Here is a 10,506-nt window from a genome sequence, read left to right as displayed (position 1 = left end):
AAACTGGAAATAAGCTCTACCAAACAGGGCCAATGTAGTTGGAAGAATCACATTTTGTTCTGACCCAACTATGCACATTTTTTTTTTTTTTGGGATCTAGTATGGCCAAAAATTTGGGATTCAAACAAGAAAATCCAAAATGCAGAATATGATCCCTCCACATTTCTCTCGGATGGGAAAATTTGTGGCTGATTTAGATGAAAATTGGGTATTGAAGTGATTTTGCCAGAAAGTTGCCAATTTGGCACCAAATTCCAATACCAATTGAACGTTACATTGTGGCCCTCCTGGGAATGGGACACCATTTTGCCTTTCGTTTACAAGCCCTAAAAAAAATAAAAATCCATCAACTTTTCAAAAAAAAAAAAAAAAAATCAATTTACCATGTAAAAATATTATAAAAATAAATAAATAAAATAACAATAATCACCTTGTTTGGTTTTGATTGATTTTCTGAATATTGAATTTTTTTATTTTTTTTGTGAATTTTTTTAATATTTCAAGTAATTTTTTTACTTGAAATATGAAAATTAAAATATTTATAGAAAATTAAAAGTAAATTTTTAAGTGTATGTATCTAAAAAAAAAAGATTACATAAAATATTTAAAAAAATAATAATAATTAAAAAAGAAGAAAAATAAAAAATACAATTTTCTCAAAACTACTCGGAACCAAACAAGGTGAAAAATAATAAAAGTTGGACAAACTGGCCTCAAACAGTTCAAATTCCATTTAAAAGTGCTTGGGTTATGTGACGTTGAAAGTGGTGATTGAGTTGTTTTCACTCATACGCTTCAATGTCCCCCACCATTGATTCTTGTTGAACTTTCACAGTGGTGTTACATACATCAATTAGGTCATGTTTGTTTGGGTGGACATGAGTTTGAGATTGGACTAATAGTCCAATAAAATTATTAATCTGATGTTTGGTTAAACAATTGAAGTATGGACTAATTATTTTAAACTTGACTATTAGTTAAGATAGGATACATAATCCAACGGATTCGTAGTCTTAGGACTATTAGTCATGAGAATTCTAATCCAGTCCGCCCAAACAAATATGGCCTTAGTGTATTAATTAATGTATCAATACTAGTTATAACATTATTATTGATTCACACTTATTATACAAATTACAAATACTAAAAACATCTTAAATTATGCCACATCATCAATTGATATATAAATTAGTACACTAATTAGTACATATAACATTATTCGAGCTTTAATAGATAGCTCTTCCCTTGTCTGAACATATTGGAAATTTCAGTTTAAGTGATTCCGTAACTTTATGATGGTTGTAAGTCCAAATTTTATTTTATTTATTTATTAATATATATTTTTTATCACTCGACAACTAAGTGAATAAAATTTTCATCTTCTAATAATTGATGTAACGGAGTCAATTGCTATATATGGAGTCCATTTCACTTAAGGTTGGCCCCCAAGATAGGCCAACAAAGCCACAAACTCTAAATTTTAACAAAATTTGATGAACTCCCACATTTTTTTTTTTAAACTCCATATATTAGTACGGTATAAAAGTGAGGTCCAGTCTATAACTTATTTAAATTTATGATAATCTTATAAATATTTTAGTTATAACTGATAATATTTTTAATTATGTTTCAAGTGGTATTTAGTTATAATCTATATAGTCTTAGTTATAATACAAAGTGGTATCAACACTACCAAAAAAATATTATATTTTGCATATTGGTACACCCCTTTTTTAGGGTGTGTATGGTAGAAGGACCCTTGAGAAAATAAGCTCAATTCAATCTTTGCTTTAAAAAAAATGTTATATATAATCATATTCTTTATGTCAATTTCTCAAACGAAGCCTCATGTGTATTTATTGATATAAACTTTATTACTTGTGTCTTAGAGTCGAGAAATAAAATAAACAATGAGATTATGCATATATAACATCACTTTTGCTTAATTTGTCAAGGCATATTCAAGGAGAAACTTTCTATTCTTTCTTTATAAGATTAATTCATGGAATTAAAAACATCACATTTAGTCATTAGTTATTTTAACATACAATAATAATAATATTTTTTTATTTATAATGAACTCAAAAGGAGAAACTTTTTGTTCATTATAAGATTCATTTCATATGATAAATCAATACATTTAATCACCAGTCATTTCATTTCAACACACAATGACAACATTATTATTTATTTATAATCAGCTGGGAAAGGGAAACCTTCTACACTTGATAGAATTTACATAATACAACATTACAATCACCAGTCATGATGATAAGATTATTTGGAGTTACATTATTCCACTATTTTGCTACTAATTTAAAAGCAAACCTTCTCAGATGGTAAATTATTTATTTATTACATAGTACCATCAATACTCCACAAGACATCATTTCTATATCATCATGCATGACTGGCTCATACTCGGAGGATGGCATGTTCAATTTACCACCATTAATGCATCAACAACTGCAAGGGAATTGCTAATACGAGTGGATATCATATATGGTGCTACCAGACTGGAGCAATTTTTCACGAATCTCAATCCAAACCGGATCTTTGGGTTATGGCTTATAGTGACCATGTTCAGCAATCTCACTATAAACCTGCGACCATGTTTGTTTGGGTGGACATGAGCTTGGGATTGGATTAATAGTCCAATAAAATTATTAATCCGATATTTGGTTAAACAATTGAAGTACGGACTAATTATTTTAAACTTGACTATTAGTTAAGATAGAATACATAATCCAACGGATTCGTAGTCCTAGGACTATTAGTCATGGGAATGCTAATCTAGTCCGCCCAAACAAACATGACCCATGTATAATAAATTTTTTATATTTTTTAAAAAGTTGTACACAATATATAACATTACAATAAATTAAGATTTTAAAAACAAAAATTTAAGGATAAAATCACTTTTTAGAGACCAATTACTTTTGTTGCCAAAAATGTTATTATTGTATTTTTAGCGATGAAATTAAACATTTAATGAAGAATTACTACTTTGAGACCAAATTATTTGTCTCAAAAAATAAATTTTTTTGGCCCCAAATTATTTTGTCCTCTAAAAGTGCATTTATTAGTGGCATTTTCAAAATGGGCCTGGCTTTGGTCCAGTCCACCATCGGACTGGACCGTACTGTTGGGCCCGTGGGGGCCCACCACGGGTCCCGTTTTGAAAATCTGAACCGTTCAATGTGTAGAACTCGTCAAATACTATATGCCTGTAAAAAATTACGTTGATCGGATATCGATAGCTATGTGATCAAAATAGTTTTTTATCAACCGTTAATTTATTCCCCGCCCATTTTTTTTTATACAAAACTGATTTGATCACATAGCTATTGACATCCGATCAACGTGATTTTTCATGGATATATAGTACTCGATGAGTTCTACACATTGAACGGTTCAGATTTTCAAAACGGGACTCGTGGTAGACCCCCACAGACCCAACATCACGGTCCAGTCTGATGACGGACTGGACCAAAGCTAGATCCTTTAAAAATTTTGTAACTAAAAGGTTTTTTTTTTTTTTTTTTATACTTATAGCGACTATTCTTATGACGATAGAAATTGATTTCTAAATATTTTTTCTAACAAATTTTTTAGTTTTAGAAATAAAAAAGTTTGGTCTTTAAAACTATTATTTGTTGTAGTATGTGATTTTTAATTTTTTTTTAGATTGGGTTGTAGTATGTGATATGTGCATGCAATTTCCGAATAATTAGTCATATACAAATAAAAATTGAAAAATAATACATATGGTGTTATTTCTTATCTCTTTTTCTCATATCTAAACACAATTGGGTCACATATGTATTTATTGGCGTGAGTCTATTGATTTGTGTCTAAAAATAAAAATAAAAATAAAAATAAAAATTAGATAAAAGGAAATGTGCTTAATATTGTGGACAATTCTCTTTAAACAAAACACTCATAAATATGGTTTTTATTACAAAATCATTCATGTCATGTTTTTTTTTTAATAAATTTTCTCTAAGATTATAATATTACTTTCCAAATACGCTAATTTCTCCTTTCATCCTAAAATATTGATCCCTTTTAGAGAATTCAATTTTTTTGTAGTACAATTATTGCATTTCAAAATTGTTAAATTTCAAAACTACCCTTTGATTTAAAATTAAAATAGTACAAATATTTTTGGGAACATCAATTGTCATGATTTAAAAAAAGGGCAAAATAAAAAATTCATATTATTTTAGTTCTTAATTTTTGAAAAAAGACAAATATTTTGAGATAATAAAAAATAAAATAATAAACTAATATTTTAAAACAACGGGAGTAGTAGTTGTACAATAGTACAATAGGTAGGAATAACAAACACGGATGTTTGGATGTCACAAAAAAGAGCTACCTCTTTTTTTATTTTGTTTTTACGTCTTTAGTGATTTTTAAAAACAATTATGTCAAAATTTTTATTTTTCGAATTCGTTTTGTGTAGATGAATCTAAAAAATATATATTTTTAAAAAATTCTGAAAAAAAAATAAAAAGTATAAAAAAAATAAAAAATAAAAAATGGGGAAAAATTGCATTTCAATGGAGTAGTGACAAAAAATTACATTTCCACGATGGTGTAACTCGCTTGCGTGTATGGTGCAAATTCATTCATGTGTTTGGTGCAACTCTTTCTATATGTATGGGTGTAAATTCAGCTTGACATGTACACAAATTGGGTCGAGCCCAAGCCCAAGTTGGGGGTAATCGAGCTTTAGGCTAGAGGATCGAGACATTTTTTTAATTTTTTAAAAATTTTTTTCACCAAAATAACTTGAAAATGACGTTGAGTGTTAGACGGGTGAGGCCTCAGACCAGGTTTTGATTGGGTCAGTGGGCCAAGTCTCTAGCTGGGCTTGGTCAAAAAAAGCATGGCCCAGGCCCTAGCCCGGGGGTTGGGTTGAGTTGGACCTAGGCAGGCTTCGGGCTGGTATACCATTTTTACACCCCTACCTATATGTCAGAGTTGCACAATTTTTTTTTTTTGCATTTATAGTGCAATTATTATGTGATTGTCCCATCTATTAACAATTTTCTAAAAAAAAACACTATTTTTTGCTTATTTTTGTCTTTTCTAGACTTTTTTTGAAATTTTGATTTTTTTTTTAATTTTTTGATTCATCTTATCAAACTGAATTTAGAAACCTAAAATTTTATGAAAATTAAAAAAAAAAAATCACTAAAAACAAAAATAAGCATTAAAAAAAATACCAAATAAGCAAATCCCAAACATTCACACTTAGAGCATCTCCAATGGTAGTAGGCATTTTACCTATCTAAATATTACTATAAAGTATACATTTTATTTTGCCTATCAACGATTTCATGTTTCTGCCCCAACCATGCTCTTTATTTTAGCTATTCATCCAAATACTATTAATTTTATAGAATGCCACGTCAGCAACAAAGATGGAGGGAAATAATCTTAATGATTAAATACATTTTGCCTAGCCTTGAAGGCTAGCTACATGTAGCTAGTGAATGTGAGCTGAGCCAAAATGCCTAAGCATATGCCTAGTGCATTGGAGTTGAAAAAAGTGAGTCACATTAGGCATTTTGACTAACAAGCATCATATGCCTAGTGGGTTGGAGATGCTCACATACGATACATACCTTGTTGTCCAGATTGTCCACAGAGATTGGGTTGGACCAAGACATCATCCAGTCACAAACTTCCTCATTATTGTTCCTCCCCGAATACACAACAGCTCCACACGATCCAGTACACTTTTCAGTACCCATTTCTTTGGTTACCCCATGCAAAAACACACCGCACTGGCCATTTTTTATAGTTACTGGGTATACACTTCCGTCAGCTGATTTCACAGAATAATCATGGTTGGTATAAAATGTTACAATGTACATCTAAAAAATATTTTCACAAATATTTTATTTTTTAGGTGCCTCTAACTTATGTACATCTAAAAAGTAAAACAATTACTTAAAATATTTTAAAAATTCACTACAAACAAAAAAAAAAAATACGAAAAATAAAACAAACTATTAAAAAAAAAATCAAAATCAAACAAGGTGATTTGTTTTCAAAAAAATAGTCGACAAGTTGTATAGCGACTCTAGAAATTTTTATAAATGAGATCATTCCACAAGCTTAAGTTTCAAATATTATGTAAGTTAAAACAAAAAAAATTAACCTAACATTTATTCACTTTGTTTGGTTTTGAATTTTCAAAAAAAAGTTTTTGAATTTTTTAGTTTTGAATTTTTCTTGTTTTGTTGTTTTTAGTGATTTTTTTAATATTTTAGTCCTTTTTTTTTTTAATGCACCTAAGCATCTAAAATTTTAAAAATATTTGCGAAAAATTCTAAAGTTTTTTTTAACAAATATAAAAATAAAAAAATATACTAATTTTTTGTATATATATATATATATATTGCATTTAGTGAATTTTTTATAAAAAAAAAATCACAAAAATTTTACTTTTTAAGTTTATTTAGATAAGTGAATCTACAAAATTAAAAAAAAAAATTTACTAAAAATATTAAAAATTCACTAAAATCAAAATAATATAGAAAACAAAAAAAATCAAAAATTATTTTTGAAAGCTGTTATCCAAACAAATTTAAACTTCTCAATCATGGATCTCTAATGGGTGTGAATCCCCATTTGGTGAGGTCCCTTAGTTTTTGAACGGGGTTAAATTGTACTAAATAAAATATTGTCAATATAAATAAAAAAAAATTAAGAGTTTTTGATTGCTTGATAGGGGAATGGGACCATCAGCACACACATGTGGTCGCCCCTCCCAATCACCATGAAATCGAAAATATATCATTCATATTTGATTAACTTAATTTTTTTTTTTTTTTATGAATAATACATTTGAGTGACTAAAACCTATTTTGGAAATAGAAAAAAAAAAAAAAAAAAACTTGCTTTTGGTTTATTTTTAAAAAGCCAAAAACTAGCTTATTTGAGCAAAAAAGCATTTGAAAAGTTAGAAATAAGCCAACAAACAAAATTATCATAAGCCAAAAAAAAAAAAAAAGGGTAAAATTGGATGATACCAAAATACCCTCGTGTATGAATAAGCTAAAAAAAAAAGAAGTAAAATTGCATGAGAATAATATGATCAATTTATAATTTTGCAAGTAATGTGACTCCATATTAAAATAATTTTGAAAAAGCAAAAACGTTGGTTTATTTCCATCTTCGCAAATGATTTTGTGAATAAGTCAAAAAATAATAAAATAAATAAAAAATCTACTTATTTCTATCTTCTCAAAATAATCCTAAATTTTAAACAGTTCGAATGATTGAGACAGACCCGAAATGGGCCAGCAAATTCCGTTGCAAATTAAATTATATTCCAGTTTCATTGCCTTGCAAGATTTCACCTGTACATTTTTTCTTTTTAATTTATTTTTAGGAAAATTACAAAAAAAAAGCTCCTAGTTTGAGTCTTTTAACAAAATAAATTTTTAATTTTTAATTTTATCAATTTAAATCCTAATATTTTAATTTGTTTTCAATCTAAACCATTTGTCTATTTTTTTTTAAGTAAAACCAATGGAAAAAGAAAATTTCAATTATTAAACTTAATGTACATATACATAAATAAATTTTATTTTTATTGAGTTTAATTACTAAAATACCTATTTATTTATCGATTTTACTTAACGAAAATAATTCAATGATTTCGATTGAAAATAAATCAAAATTTTGAAATTTAAGATAATAAAATAAAAAATTCACAATTTATTTTATTATAAGAATCAAACTTAATTTTTTTTTCTTATTTTATTTATTTATTTATTTTTTTTAAAGGAAAGGTAGCATTGCTATTGATACTTGTTGAGCTGTAAAAAATAGATTTTTGGGTTATCCAAACCAATTGAAAAATCCACTTTACTTTTCATATGAAGTGATTCTGCAACTTTGTTCTATTGTCGTGTATTGAATAGGAATTTATTTAAGCACCACCCAAAAAAAAAAAAAAAAAAAATCAAAATTTATTCCGAAAAAATATAAATTTAGTAGAACAGTAGAGAAATTGACACCATTATCACTGCTTAACCAATTATAATTTTAACCAATCAAATAGGAAGGTTTTGTCTATATTAATGTGGATAGACAAAATTATTTTTGAAGATATAATGTTATATTTATTATATTTTTATATCATATTTAGGGTTACTTTGGAAAGATGGTTATAATCAGTTTTTTGGTAAAAAATTGCTTATAAACCGCTTATAAAGAGCTTGGCCCTTAATGTATCATTTTATGTGTTAGCATTATATATTAGATATAGAAATGAAATCAATTACACCAGTGATGTGCTGATAAATGAGGTGGTACGCTTAATATAATATAAAAAAATAATAATGTGTCAACATTTGAAATGAAATGATACAACTAATGAAATAAAAAAAAAAAAAATTAAAAAAAGTGTGAAGTTTGGCACCACCTTTTTATGTACCATTAGAAATGACGAAAAATTCTAGAGTATATAAATTAATAATCTTATTAACAGGTTAAATGTGATTGATTGTCAAAAAATAATAATATTTAAATATTCAACAATGTTTATGCATGCATATTTTTAGTAAGATTGTCAGTAAAAATTTGGACAAATTAACCCCCAAGAGTTGGTTTAGTGGTGGAGGTTTGGGACTCAGGAGTTTGCTCATCTCTAGGTCTCAGGTTCAAAATCTCTTAGGTGCTATCAACTCTTGTGTCGGGCCAGTCCATACGGAGCTTTGCTCTGGTTTTAAATGGCCCCTTCGCTAGTGAACGGTGGGATTGATCCCCCAGGGATTAGTCGAGGTGCGCGCAAGCTGCCCCGGATGCCCTGAGTTATCAAAACAAAAACAAAAAAAATTTGGACAAATTACACTAACAGTTCCTATAGTTTGAAATTTGTATCACTTTGGGTTTGACTTTTTAATTGTGACACATTTAACCATGACATTTAATCATGAATTTTGAATCTTATTCCAAATAAAGACAATTAAAAATATTATTACTTAATTTCAAGAACAAAATCATCAATTTGAAAATATAAACTAATTTGTTAAAAATAAATATCAAAAAAATATTTTAAAATTTTTAAAAATTATTTCTACTCACCAAAGATAAAATTATGTAAAAGTGTAAATTTTTTAGACATTTATTTATTTTACCAAATTAATTTTTATTATATGTTTGGATGATGATCATGTAATGGATAGTTGTTAAGCTTTTAATGTGTAATCGATATATTTAATATATGAAATGTTTTTAGTTTTGGATTTTTTGATTTTATAGATTAGTTTAATAATGATATCAAAGTTGTTGTCATATTTGACTTTTGAAAAAATAGAAACTAATTTAATGAAAACAAAAACAACCACTCATTAAATGATTATCATCCAAACATATAATAAAAATTAATTTGGTAAAAAAAAAAATCTAAAAGATTTACCAATTTTACATAATTTTATCTTTAGTGGATAGAAATAATTTTTAAAAATTCAAAAATATTTTTTTGACATTTATTTTTGATAAATTAGTTTATATTTTATCAAATTGACGTTTTTGCCCTAAAAAATCTAATGGTATCTTTGATTGTCCTTATTTAGAACACGATTCAAAATTTAAGGTCAAATATGACACAATTAAAAAATCAAGAAGTAAAATGATATAAGTCGTAAACTATAAGGACCGTTAGTATAACTCTAAAAATTTAAATAGTCATGCTTTTGAACCCCAATGGGGTGACCCCCACTGACAACCCCCAGTGACGTGTCAGCCTATCATTGGTTGAAAAAAAAAAAAAAAAAAAAATTTCACCCAATCACAGCCGACCCCTAGCACCCCTATCGGGGGGTCCGAAGCTTTATTCAAATTTAAATAGACGTAACATTGCACATAAATGAGTGATTGGACCAGTTCTATCCACAAGATAGTACAGAATCTACATGTCACGGTCTGTGATGCGGATTTTTAATACCTATGCTCGAATGGACCGTTAATGGATATCATATTCCGAATAAGATGCTTGAATACCTATGCTCGAATGGACCGTTAATGGATATCATATTCCGAATAGGATACCAATACTTTTCTTCTAATAATCAAGATTATTGCATCGATGATGGTGTTTTGGAATTAAAATATTTATTTAGGTAGTGTTTGGATAATATAATTTAACACTTAAAAATGAATATATTAAATAAAAATCAATTAAATCAAATTAGTAATTACAAATATTATCACTTAAAAATTATATTAATTACAAATATACCCCTAAAATTTACTTAAAATATGAATTACCCATTATGTATTGAAAACTTATAAATATCTACTTATAATAATTTTTTATTTAACAGAATTAACTGAAAAAATAAAATTCTTAATTTCTCTCTTATACAATAATAAAATTACCTAAATTATTAATTAAAATATATTTATGACATCATAAAAAATTGTTAATTGACTTAATAATTTACTAATAAAATAGACTGTTTGTTATGAAATTAAAAA

The sequence above is a fragment of the Camellia sinensis genome, chromosome 2, assembly GCF_055761805.1.
Source record: "Camellia sinensis isolate YWXY chromosome 2, ASM5576180v1, whole genome shotgun sequence".
In the NCBI taxonomy this organism is placed as follows: Eukaryota; Viridiplantae; Streptophyta; class Magnoliopsida; order Ericales; family Theaceae; genus Camellia; species Camellia sinensis.
Note: the sequence above shows the minus strand (reverse complement) of the source record.